This window comes from Myotis nattereri, assembly GCF_964212035.1.
Source record: "Myotis nattereri genome assembly, chromosome: 5".
Lineage (NCBI taxonomy): Eukaryota > Metazoa > Chordata > Mammalia > Chiroptera > Vespertilionidae > Myotis > Myotis nattereri.
In genome coordinates, this window is record NC_138080.1 from 6,720,317 (window position 1) to 6,734,917 (window position 14,601).

Consider the following 14,601-nt stretch of genomic DNA (forward strand, 5'->3'; position numbering starts at 1 on the left):
CAAGGGAAAAATGTACTAGAGCCACACAACTCGGTCTGTTCCAGGTTCTGCCAGGAGCCAATCTCAGCAGGGTGAGGATGCTGGGTATTAGGAGAGAGGGAGGTGTCAGTCAGGCTTAAGGGACGGTTGGGAGAGTGGCCCCCACTCAAGAGCCACACAACTCAGTTTGTCCCAGATCCTGCCCAGACCTCAGCAGGGTGGAGCCACCAGGAGTTGAGAGGGTGGGGCTAGTGGACCTCCCATTTAGGGGAGGTGCCACTGGTCAGGTTCACTGAAAAGTGGGAGGAGTGGCCTGTACCTGAAAGCCACATAATTCAATCACTTACACCCCTTGTGTCTGCTTAGAACTCTACACCCTGACCCAGGCAGCTGACTCCTCAGCAGGGCCCAAGTTCTGCTTGGGTGGGAGGGACTCCAGAGGATGGGACAACTTTCCCCAGGCTTTTGCCAAATGGAAGGGAATGCTCTACCCAAGAAAGATGGAGTATGCAGTGTGGGAGATGAAGCATAGGAATCCTGGTGGCTGCATATTCAGCTCTCTTCCAGAGCTACAAACCCTAGTTTCTCTTCACACATCCCTTGGTTTTCTCTGCCCTCCCTCCACCAGAGCCCAAGATGAGTGGCTACAAATGAGGTTTTGTGCATTGGCCCTTTAAGAGGGCCTTTGAATATCTAGCAGTCTCCTGTCTCTCCCTGATGGACAGGATCCCCGCTAATTTTCATAGCTGTATGTGATGTATTTACCAGGTCTGGTGCTCTTAGCTGGGGAACCTGGTGTGAGGCTGAAACTCCATGCTTCTCAGGAGGGAAGCTTTGCAGCTGAGATAGCTCTTCAGAATCTCAGCTGCTGCCTGAGGGAGAGGGCCAACTCTTCGCATGTCTCTGCCCTTCCTACCAGGCTTGATGTGGCTTCTTCTGTAAATCCTTGGTTATAAGACTTCTGTTCAGCTGGTCTTCCATTGCTTATTCAGGTTGATTGTTCTATATCAGTGATGGCGAACCTATGACTCGCATGTCAGAGGGGACATGCGAACTCACATTGGTGACACGCATCAACAGAGACAAAAAAATTGCATAATTCAAATATTTGTCTCTCGGCCAGAGTTGGGCATCACTCGAGTAATATTATTACTCATATTACTCATGATCAATAATGCAATTCTAAAACCGGATGTAAACATGTACATCGGTATTGCATAGCAAAGATACATAGTGAAAACATCCAAGATACATTGTTCCAATATTGACATTAATATAAAAAGGTTAAGAATTGCACTATAGAACTTTCAGAAAGAGAGATTATAAAAACAATCCCGTTTACCATCGCACCAAAAAAACTAAGCTACCTAGGAATAATCTTAACTAAAGAGGTAAAAGACCTCTACTCAGAAAACTACAGGACGTTGAAAAAAGATATAGAGGAAGACATAAACAGATGGAAGAACATACCGTGTTCATGGATTGGTAGAATCAACATCATTAAAATGTCCATACTACCCAAAGCAATCTATAAATTCAACGCACTTCCCATTAAAATACCAACGGCATACTTCAGAGATCTAGAACGAACTCTCCAAAAATTCATCTGGAATAAAAAAAGACCACGAATAGCTGCAGCAATCCTGAAAAAGAACAAAGTAGGTGGGATCTCAATACCAGATATCAAGTTGTATTACAAAGCCACTGTTCTCAAAACTGCCTGGTACTGGCACAAGAATAGGCATATAGATCAATGGAATAGAATAGAGAGCCCAGAAATCGGCCCGAACCAATATGCTCAATTAATATTTGACAAAGGAGGCAAGAACATACAATGGAGCCAAGATAGTCTCTTCAATAAATGGTGTTGGGAAAATTGGACAGATATATGCAAGAAAATGAAACTAGACCACCAACTTACACCATACACAAAAATAAACTCAAAATGGATAAAGGACTTAAATGTACGACAGGAAACCATAAAAATTCTAGAAGAATCCAAAGGCAACAAAACCTCAGACATATGCCGAAGCAATTTCTTCACTGATACAGCTCCTAGGGCACTTGAAACTAAAGAGAAAATGAACAAATGGGACTACATCAAAATAAAAAGCTTCTGCACAGCAAAAGAAACCATCAACAAAACAACGAGAAAACCCACTGTGTGGGAAAACATATTTGCCAATGTCATATCTGATAAGGGCCTAATCTCCAAAATCTATAGGGAACTCATACAGCTTAACAAAAGGAAGATAAACAATCCAATCAAAAAATGGGCAAAGGACCTAAATAGACACCTTTCAAAAGAGGACATTCAGAAAGCCAAGAGACATATGAAAACATGCTCAAAGTCACTAATCATCCGAGAGATGCAAATCAAAACAACAATGAGGTACCATCTCACACCTGTCAGACTGGCTATCATCAACAAATCAACAAACGACAAGTGCTGGAGAGGATGTGGAGAAAAAGGAACACTTGTGCACTGCTGGTGGGAATGCAGACTGGTGCAGCCACTATGGAAGACAGTATGGAGTTTCCTTAAAAAACTGAAAATGGAACTCCCATTTGACCCTGTGATCCCACTTCTAGGAATATATCCCAAGAAACCAGAAACACCAATCAGAAAAGATATATGCACCCCTATGTTCATAGCAGCACAATTCACCATAGCTAAGATCTGGAAACAGCCTAAGTGTCCATCAGTAGATGAATGGATTAGAAAACTGTGGTACATCTACACGATGGAATACTATGCTGCTCTAAAAAGGAAGGAATTCTTACCATTTGCAACGTCATGGATGGAACTGGAGAGCATTATGCTAAGTGAAATAAGCCAGTCAATGAAGGAAACATACCACATGATCTCACTCATTCATGGATAATAGAGACCATTATAAACTTTTGAACAATAATAGATACAGAGGCAGAGCTGCCTCAAACAGATTGTCAAACTGCAGCGGGAAGGCCGGGGAGGGTTGGGGGGCAGGAGGTAGGGGGTTAAGAGATCAACTAAAGGACTTGTATGCATGCATATAAGCATAACCAATGGACATAAGACACTGGGGGATAGGGGAGGCTGGGGGACTGTCTAGGGCGGGGGGATAAAATGGACACATATGTAATACCCTTTGTAATACTTTATGCAATAAAAAAAATCAAGATATAAAATCATATCAATAATATAAGTTCAACAAATTTTAAAAATGAAACTACAAGGATTAAAAATAAATGTGTGCAAATGCTGTGAAAAAAAAAAAAAGAATTGCACTATAAAGAAATTAATCTTTACTCATGACATTTTATTTTTACTCGAGTGACAAAATGCCCAATTTTGGAAGCGGCCTCGTTATTGTCAACATGTGCCTTGGGTAAGCTTCCCGTGTGTTCGGGTGCATTTGGCAAACGGATGCACTTGGTCTCCATGTTCGTTAGAAGACAGGAGTGGGAGGGTTAGAAGAAAAAAGATATACAGTGCAACAGTGCTCGACGAGACATTCCGCGTGTTGGACAGCACCATATATTTGTTGGTTATACATACTATCTTTGAATTGTTTTGCACCAGGAGTCAGTGCAACAACACTGCAAAAAGTTAATAGGTAAGAAACCTATCAACCTTTTATAAAAAATGCTGTGATTTATATTTATTTATTTTTGCAGCCTTGTGATGGAGAATCAAAAAAATAAAAAAGCAAGATTGAATAATAAAGGAAGTGGAAGTAGCAGTAGCCGACCCTTTCAAGACATATGGACCGAGATGTACAGGATTGTCGACAGAAACAACAGATCATTGTGCATACTGTGTAATGAAACGGTAGTGAAGCAGAATGTGGAATGTAAAGAGACATTTTGAAACTAATCATTGTCAGCTCTTGAAAAAAAAGTATTGATGAAAGGAAGGAATACATTTCTAGGCAGCTACACCTCTATAAAAGTCAATCAAATTCCATCATTAAATTTGTAAGATGCTCTACAAATTTAACATCAGCAAGTTACTGTATTGCTCACTCCATAGCTCAGCATGGAAAAGCCCTCAGTGATGGAGAATTTATTAAGGAAACATTTCTAAGATGTGCACCAGCTCTATTTCACGATATGAAAAATAAAGATGATATTATTAAAAGAATTTCTGAGTTACCACTCAGTAGAAATACTATCAAAGACAGAATAATAGATCTTAACAAAAACGTACAACAGCAATTAAAAAAAGACTTAAAGCCCTAACCGGTTTGGCTCAGTGGATAGAGCGCCGGCCTGCGGACTCAGGAGTCCCAGGTTCGATTCCGGTCAAGGGCATGTACCTTGGTTGCAGGCACATCCCCAATAGGGGGTGTGCAGGAGGCAGCTGATCGATGTTTCTCCCTCATCGATGTTTCTAACTCTCTATCCCTCCCCCTTCCTCTCTGTAAAAAATCAATAAAATATATTTAAACAAACAAACAAAAAAGACTTAAATAGTTGTAAATATTTTTCGATTTCTCTTGATGAGACTACTGATGTCACATCAAATGCTCGGTTGACCATTATTGCTAGATATTCTGATGGTCTCATGAGAGAAGAGTTGATAAAGTTAGAATCAGTGCCAATAAGTACATCAGGAAATGAAATATATAAGGTTGTTATAAAAACATTCAGTGACCTAAGCATTGATATCTCTAAAATTGTGTCAATCACGACAGATGGGGCACCAAATATGGTGGGAAAAAATGTGGGATTCCTGAAATTGTTTATGGAAGCTATTAGATATCCACTTGTACCTTTTCATTACATTATCCATCAGGAGGTGTTATGTGCCAAATCGGGATTCTCAGAATTGAATGATTTAATGTCAGTTGTAACAAAAATTGTGAATTTTATAGCTTCTCGACCCCTTCACAAGCGAGAATTTTCTGCACTTTTACAGGAAGTTGATTCAACCTACAGTGGACTACTGATGTCCAATAATGTGAGATGGCTGAGTCGAGGTAAAGTACTTGAGCGATTTGTGGAGTGCTTTGAAGAAATTACGGTATTTATTGAGACTAAGGATCTGGCAAACTTTCCTCGGATCAATGATCATAGTGGGTCAGCAATTTGATGGTTTTTACAGATCTCTCTGTTCATATGAATGAACTGAACTTAAAATTACAAGGTTTTGGCAAAAGTATTGATGTTATGTTTGGATACATCAAATCTTTTGAAAGTAAATTAAAATCTTCAAGCGAGATATTGAAACTAAAACTTCTAAGTATTTTCCTCGGATAAAAACGTATTTCGAGAAGGCCACTACAACGAGTGTAATAGAGTCCATACTTATGTACCAGAATATAGTAAACTCGTTATTTGAACAGTTCAGTGAAAGATTCGACCAATTTAGAAGCCTAGAACAGACCATTAAAATAATTAAGTATCCAGTTGTAGTTGTTTACAGTACTTTGGAATTAAAGGATTTCCAATGGATGCAAATTGACGATTTAGAGATGCAACTTGCAGATTTTCAAGGTAGCATTTGGACTCATGTGTTTGTCGACTTAAGGTCGAAACTTGAAAATCTGGAACGAAATTGTTTGAATAATGAAGAAGAGTGCAACTACGAACAAGAAATTTTGAGTGCTTGGAACAGAGTACCTGACACTTTTAGCGACATAAAAAATCTAGCGATGGCTTTGCTAACAATTTTTTCATCAACATATTTTTGTGAGACTTTGTTCTCAGCATTAAATAATATTAAAACGAACAAAAGAAACCGGCTAACAGATGAAGTTAGTGGCGCTTGCTTGGCCTTGAAGTGCACCAAGTATGAACCTGCAATCGAAGAATTAGCAGACAAACTTCAGCACCAAAAAAGTTACTAATTTCTAGTTTTCGTACCATTTGATTATCATTGTTTTTATTATTTTTTTTCCTAAATGTACATTGTTTTTCTGTTTTTGTTCATTTTATGCATATTTTTTGGTTGATTTTTCTTTGTTAAATGGCATTTAAATATATAAAATAAATATCAAAAATATAAATCTTTTTTTTACTATGGTTGCAAGTATCAAAAAAAATTATGCATATTTCTGTATGTGACACGGCACCAGAGTTAAGTTAGGGTTTTTCAAAATGCTGACATGCCAAGCTCAAAAGGTTTGCCATCACTGCTCTATATATTAGTTGTAATTCCATTTTGGTCCTGTGAGGAGGTGAGTGTAACATCTACCTACTCTGCTGCCATCTTGGATCCCCCTCCACACATATTTTCGAATGTGTATGTTTCACTCATTAACGGCACATCGGATGAGTTCTAGTTAATAAAACAACACGGTGCTGAACAGAGCTTGCTGCTAGTATGTAGGACCCAAAGTCTCCTAAAACACTTTTCTACGGGCATCACAGAATATATAGCATTTTATTCACTAAAAGAACAGTGTGTTGAACAGTTTATGAGAAAACTGTTATAAGAAGAAATTAAAAATTGTGTTAAAACACAGTATACTCTCAAATTAATTGAACCCACATGCAAGGCTTGTGCTACACAAAGTTGAAACAAAATACTTTAAAGCGGGTGTTTCGGGTTTTTTTCACATAGTGTCCTTTCAATGAATGGAACTTATGTACCCATTTGAAAGTACGTGCACTGAAATGTTTCCCAAGGCTTGTAATGAAGGTGAATTTAACAAGACACTCGAAAAATTCTCATAGTGTTTGTTCTCTCTGTGAATGGGATGCATACAGGGTCTGTAATGAATGAAGAAAAATATTTTTTAAAGGTTTCTAAAAATATTTCTAACAGGATAGCTGAACGTGGTATTATTAGTGTTATTTTAAAGAATAAATTTTAATACCTACTTTTAAATACGTGTGCAGAAGTGTAGAACCAACCCCATAAAGTGAGTTTTTACAAAATTCTTGAAAATGGCTTGTCTATGTAGTGTTCCTTCAGTGCATATTCTGAAACGTTTGGCAAAGATTGTAAAAAAATGTTTTTAGCAATAACCTTAAAAAGGTATGTAATATAGTGTTACACAGAACTTGTAATAAATGTCATTTCAACAAAACCTAGCAAATCTTGTCTCAGCATGTTGTCTTCTTTGTAATTGAATTAAAACACATATTTCAAAGCATGTAGTAAAATGTGTTTAAAAATTGAAATCAATAATTCTTAACATAACCATCATTGATTCTTGCCTAGCAGCATAGTGGCATACTACATTCAGCATTGCCTTTATTTTAGTGAATTGTACTAAAACCAAACCTGAAATGCATGCAGTATTGTGTTTCAAAATGATTTGTAATTTCTGTGTTTAACAAGATACTGAAAGATATTCAGCCCACCACATGCTACTTGCAAGTAATACTACATTTCCTGTAATAAATGTAGTAAAACATTTACAAGACTTGATTTTTAAAAGCTACGTGCAAACTCCATAGGACAGTGATGTTTTAGTAAATAAAACACACAATGTGTGCTTTCAATGAATGAAAGTCATACACATTCCAGAACATATGTAGTAATGTGTTTGTACAGACTTGTAAAATGGTTTTTCAATAGCTTTTAGCACACTTCTAATTGTGTTCTTTTAGTAAACTGAACTCAAACCAATATTTTAATGATAAAGCTTTCTACACACTAGTTATCAAACATTTATAATGAATACTTATTACGCAGTCTGTATTGGTCATTGTAAAATGTTTGACTGACTGGTAATTAATTGTTTTAAGCCGTTACTGGCACAGGTTATGAAGCACTGTGCTTGTTCAGTGAGTGCATGCATTAACCTATGGTCTGAGTTGTAATGAATCCTTTCTAAACAGCTACTTGCGACTTGTACATATCACAGTGTTTACTCATTAAATGGAACTGTAGTGTAGCAATGTGTTGAAAAGAAGCTACCGGCATGCCAGCTCACTAGTTACGTGGTAAGACACAATCAGTGCATTTCAAAGACAAACTATGGATGCCCTGGCCGGTTTTGCTCAGTGGATAGAGTCACCTGCAGACTGAAGGGTCCTGGGTTCGATTCCGGTCAAGGGCATGTACCTTGGTTGCAGGTTCCTCTCTGGCCTGTGCCCTGGTTGGGGCTTCTGCAGGAGGCAACCGATCAATGTGTTTCTTTCACATCAATATTTCTCTCTGTCTTTCCCTCTCTCTTCCACTCTCTCTAAAAATCAATGGAAAAATGTCCTCGGGTGAGGGTTAACAAACAAACTATGGACAAACTGTTCAGCACAGTGTTGTTTTAGTATTTCATTACTACATCTCATGCCACACTGATTGCAATAGTTCCCCCATTTCAGCACTAAATGTTCTGTGTTTTCCTTTTACTGAGAGAACACAATATTGGGATCAGTGTGGCAATAGGTGGTCAAAAATATATTTATAACTGTAACAGGGAATAAAACTTTATACTACTCTAACTATGAAATGGAAGTAGAATAAAATGTACCAAAAAAAAACCACCCCAAAACGGATAGAAGGAACTCACATACTGACAGTTGCCTTACAAGCACATTGCAGGCATCAGCAATTCCAGTGACCGCTTGTGCAAAAGACGGCCTCGGCCATGACTTTGGTTGATGCAGCTGCCTCGTGGCAGGGATCTGGCTCGCACTGACCAGCTCCAGATGCTGACGCTACATCCACATCGGGACCAGCAAGGACACTGCCTGCTCCTCACAGTCCTCCTGATGGCTTTGTCCTGCTTCCCCTCTCCCTCCCTATAAAAACCCATGACTGCACTGAGATGCTAAGACAGGCTTTGGACAAGAGTCCCCCATGTTCTGGAGATGCCGGCACTCAAATAAAGCTCTTTCCTTTCTCACCAGCATTTGTCTCGAAAGTTTGGTTTCCGTGGTGGCAGGCAGTTGAGCAGTTACATAAGTAGTAGGTCACACACCACATATATTACAGAATGGAGGTGTTGCATTTACTAAGAAATCCTATGCTGAACATAGTGTTCTCGAGTACTAATATCATCTTAGAGATATCACTATAACAATTAATGAAAACAATTTACTACATTCGTTACTAAGTTTCATTCATTGAAACTCATGGTGTTGAACACATTGCAAGTGCCTTTTTAGTTAATAGGTTTTTATTACCTCTGAGAGGATACACTTAACTATAATTATTACCTAATGAGCACGAGTTTTGGCCACTGGATGTACAATATATAAAAACAGTTTCAAAACTTCCATTTGGTCTATATCATTTACAAGTGTGTTCAAACTTCACTAAATTTGCATAATGAGTAGCTTAAGCATGATGGTTAAGGTTATGGTTAGAGTAACTTTTTTACTGAGTTTAGAATTATTCTTTGGTTCAGTGTTATGGTGAGAGTTAACTCTGAGGTGAGGGTTTGAGCTTTTAAAATGGGTTAAGGAGAGGAGAGATGGCAGCCAAATAGTAGACCTTTTACCTCCTCCCAGGGCCAAACTGGAAATAAAACTAAATTGAGGAAGAGTCACCCGGAATTACCAACTGAGTTCCAGCTGAGGAGACACACCAAGAAGGGATAGAAAACACCTGGAGACTGGTCGGGAGGGCGAGGTCCCCAGAGAGGCTGACCCAGCCCCCATGGGTGGCAGGCCGAGTGTGAGGAGGGATCTCTCTACTATGGGAAGGTTGTTTCCCTGAGAAGACGGAGGGCTGGAACCCGGGCTGAGCTCCACAGGCCAGAACACTAGAGCCGAGAGCAGCAGCCCACATAACAGTAACCATGAAGGGCAGCAGGGCTTCTGGCGACCTGGGAGACGAGCTGTAGACTGGAGACAGGTTTTTTAATCCAGAGCACAGGAGTTATGTTAGCAGGTACTCACCCAAGGCTTTGATCCAGAGAGGGGTGCGCCAACTCCAGGTCCTAAGGAGCAGCCAGGGTAGGAAGCATTGGGGGAGGGGGTGGATATGGGGAAAAGCAGCAACCCAGAGTCCTGCATTCAGTCACATTACCCTCCCCCAAACCAAAAGGGCCATTTTTCCTGAGAGGCACTAGCATCTCAAAGAAGCCATGGCTCAGGAAAAGGGAAAAACCCTTTTCTAGGTGATACAGCCCACCACACCCTCAGGAACTTCACTGACATACCCTGCGTCTTGACCTTTGCAGAGGAGAGAGCAGCAGAGGCCAAGCCTATAGGTTTGAACAGTCTTAGGAAACATCAGCGACTGGTTTGGGGGTGAAGCCGTCCACCCCCCATCCCAGGAACCTGACTGGTGCTTCCCCACACAGGAGAGCTGATAGAAACTACTGGTATCCAGTTAACCCCTCTGGATTGCATACAAGGATCTGCCCAGCCAAGGGCAGGGTAATATTCTCGAACACTCTCAGAGGAGTAGCTCTAGGATGGGGAAACACACCCACCACTTTCCCTAAAATCTGAACAGCACCTCCCCCTCACAGGAATGCCAAAGGTCTCTACTGGAATCCTGCCTAAAGCCCCTTCAGAAACAGACTGGAGCAATTAAGATTGACAACTGGCTGGCAGGTGAAGGCCAGCAGAGGTGGAGCCTGGGGAAGATGGGGAAGTTTTCTGACCCAGCTGTTGGCCCATATTGCTAACAACCCAGCCTTAGAGGGCAGTTTGGCCTCTCCCATGCACAGCTAACTCCTGTGGAGATGGATACGAACTGTGGAATGCTTGGAGCTTCAAACAGATTGCTGAACACCAAAGGATGAGTTTCTGATAGTGGTTAGCACCTAAGTACCTCCCGGGAAGCCCAGAATTTGCAGACAGGTCAGCCACAGTTATCAGAGGAGCAAGATCCAAAGAGAGCTCCCAGGAGGCACTAAACTCCACTGAGATGAATGCCACGTCACTTTTTCCTCTTTTTAAAAATTTTCTTTATCTGTATGCTTTACTGATTTGTTATTATTTTAGTTTCTATTGTATATATATATATATATATATATATATATATATATATATATAATTTTTCTCCTACTCTATTTTTTCCTTTTTCTCCTGCTTTATCATCTTTTTTTTCTTATTTTGTTCTATCTGATTTTTCTCTACTTTCCTTTTCAAATTATTTTATTCTTCTTTCCTTTTATACCATTTTTCTTCCCCTATTCTTTATCCTTATTTTTATATTACATCTCTTTCCCTTCATATTCCTTTTACTTCCCCCTTTTTTTCTCGTATTTTTTTCTTCTATCATTCTTGCTCTCCATTCTTTTTCATAATCCTCTCTTCTTTTGTAGTTGCTTTTGATGTGGTAGGAGTCTTGTGTATGTTTTTGTTTTATTGTGGTTTTGTTATTGCATTCTGTTCTGTCAGCAGCTCCACAATAGCTCACATGATATTGTCTGGGGGGAGTCTCATAGTCAGCCAGCCTGAGAGGAGAATCTATCCACAAATAAGGCAACAACATTTAAGATGCAATTACCATGGGAGAACCCAATAACACAAACAAGGGGCATTCCTAGAGCACCCAGCTCAGGAGATTTAAGAGACTGTACCACTGGGTCCCACAAAACACCTACTACAAAAGGCCACCCAAAAAGTCTGGGAGGCATAGCAGTTCGATCCAATACAAGAAACAAATACAAAGGGGTAGCAAAAATGGGGAGACCAAAAAAAAAAAACCCAAGCGAGAGAAAAGGAGGAATCACAAGAAAAGGACTGAATGAAATGGAGGCAAGCAATATGTCAGAGAAAGAATTCAGAGTAATGGTTATAAGGGTGCTCAAAAACCTTAGAACTATACGCATCTTAATGAGAAGTTTATGTAACTTAATGAGAACTACACCAACATAAAAAAGAGATAGAAATCATGAATGAGAATCAAGTGGAAATGAGCAATTACATAGCTGAAATAAAAATACCCTGGAATGAATCAACAGTTGATTAGAAGCAGAGGACCAAATCAGGAATTAGAAGACAAGGTAGGAAAAAACACCCATTACAGCAGCTATTGGGGAAAAAATTAAAAAGCAGGAGAGTTTAAGGGAGCTTTGGGACAACATAAAACATAACAACATCCGCACAATAGGAGTCCCAGAAGGAGAAGGAGAAGAATATGAGCAAGGAATAGAGAACCTATTTGAAGAAATAATGACAGAAAACTTCCCAACCCAGGTTAAGGAAAAAAATCACTCAATTTCAGGAAACACGGGGAGTCCCAATAAAGATGAACCCAAAAGGACCCACACCTAGACACACCAAAATTAAAATGGCAAACATTAAAGGCAAATAAAGAGCCCTAGCTTATTTATCTCAGTGTTTAGAGCATCAGCCTGTGGAACGAAGGGTTACAGGTTCAAATCCCAGTCAAGGGCATGTACCTCAGTTGCAGGTTCCCTGGCCCCAGTTGGGGCACATGACAGAGGTGACCAATTGATGTATCTCTCTCACATCAATGTTTCTCTCTTTTCCCCCCTCCTAACTCCCTTTAACTCTCTCTCTCTAGAAATCAATGGGGGGAAAAAACAAAGAACAGAATTAAAGGCTGAAAGAGAGAGATGAAAGTTACCTGCTCCTATTAGACTATCAGTTGATTTCTCAACAGGCCAGAAGGAGTTGCATGAAGTAAACAAACTAATGAAAAGCAAGGGAATGAATCCAAGACTACTCTATCCAGCAAGGATATCATCCAAAATTGAAGTGAAATAAAAAGCTTCACAGACAACAAAAAAGGCGGAAAGAGCTTGTTACCACCAAATCAGCACTGCAAGAAATGCTGAAGGAACTATTGGAAGAAGAAGAAGAAGAAGAAGAAGAAGAAGAAGAAGAAGAAGAAGAAGAAGAAGAAGGGGAAGGAGGAGGAGGAGGAAGTGTGTGTGTGTGTGAGAGAGGGGAGCAATGGCATCCTAATATATAAAAAGCAAGTGGCCGTCACAACCGAAACAACAGACGTATGACCGAACAGCAAGCTGCGTGGGGTGACCAGGCCGATGGGGGGGAGGCAATTGGGGGCAACCCAGGCCAGCAGGGGGGACCATTGGGGTGACTAGGTCGACAGGGGGGACAGTAATGGGTGACCAGGCTGGTGGGGGGGGGGCAGTTGAGGGCAACCAGGCCGGCAGGAGGGGCAGTTAGGGGCGATCAGGCCAGCAGGCAGAGGCCGTTAAGGTTGATCAGAATGGCAGGTGAGACAGTTATGGCCGATCAGGCAGGCAGGCAGGCAGGTGAGCAGTTAGGAGCCAGTGGTCCCGGATTGTGAGAGGGTGCAGGCTGGCTGAGGGGAATCTCCCATGCACAAATTTCGTGCACCAGGTGGTGGAGTAAGTGGATGCTACACAAACATGCTCCCAGGTCCAAAATGAAGTTATAACTAAAATACAAAAAAAAATCCATCGAGGATAATAAACTGAAGACTATCTGGAAAGAACCTTGATAACTAAGGATGGAAAGTGGAGACTGCATAGAGACTGGTAGGAAGTGCAGAAGTGCAAAAGGGCTGGCCAGGCTCCCACAGACAGCAACTGAATTTCCAGAGAGATATCTCAGCTGTAGGGGGTTGCCACTGAGACTCTCAGGTCTAAACCCAAAGCTGGGCCTCCCAGCAGAGAGCACCAGAACTGAAAAAGGTGCCCATACAACATCTGGCTGTGAAAAGCAGCAGGGGTGCTATCTGTTAGGGAGAGATGGCTGGAAAGTCAGGCACCCTCTTAAAGGGCCAACACACAAAATTTGATGTGTGGCCCAACAGAAGGAAGGCAGAGTGGACTAGAGCTATGTGAGCAGAAGTCAGGGTTGGGCCTCTGGTGTTAGAGCTCAGAAGAGAGCTATCCTGGTTTCTGGTTCTGAGCCATTCCCTCATGGTGCAGAGGACATTTTTCTCAGGCAGACCTTTGCTATCCAAGCAGTTTTTACCTTGGGGAAAGATAGTTTCCCCATCCTATTGGAAAATCCCTTGCCCAACCTTGTGGAGTTTCTAAGGCCCATTTAGAGACTGACAATAATAAATAGCCTCCAGGCAGAAGAAATTGCCCACCCTGTTGGAAAACTTCTCACTCCAGCTGTGGATGATTGCTTGAGGCTAGTCAGGACTGAATCCAATTGGTCTGCAGGAAGAGATGGGTCTCTGGAAGCTTTGAGACTTTCTCTAATCTAATTAGTCAGAAATGGTGTATGACAGTGTCCTGCATTAGAGATTGGAAGTTGTAGCAGATCTACCTAATACATAGTCACAAACCCAAACAGGCAGCCAAAATAGGAGATAAAAACAACAACCGACAAATGAAAGCACAAGAGAATTCTCCAGAAGAGCTAAATGAAATGAAGCTAAGAAATTTTGCAGACATGGGGTTCAGAATAATGGTGGCAAAGATGCTCAATGATGAGAAAAGATATAATAACTATGAAGAATGACATAAACTAATAAATAACACAGTGGAAGAAATCCACAGCAGATTAAGGAAAGCCAAGGGATCTGAACAGTGAATTAGAAGATGGTAGGAAAAAAAGTCACTCAATCAGAGAACAACACAACAAAAGAAAAAAATTATTGAAAAACAGGAAGACAGCTTAAGGGAGCTATGGGACAACATGAAATGCAACAATATTTGCATAATAGGTGTGCCAGAAGGAGAAGAAAGTGATCAAGGGATAGAGAATGTGTCTGAAGAAATAATGGCAGAAAACTCCCTTAACCTGGTGAAGGAAAAAGTCACACAAGTACAGGAGGCACAGAGTCCCAACCAAGAAGAACCCAAAGAGGCC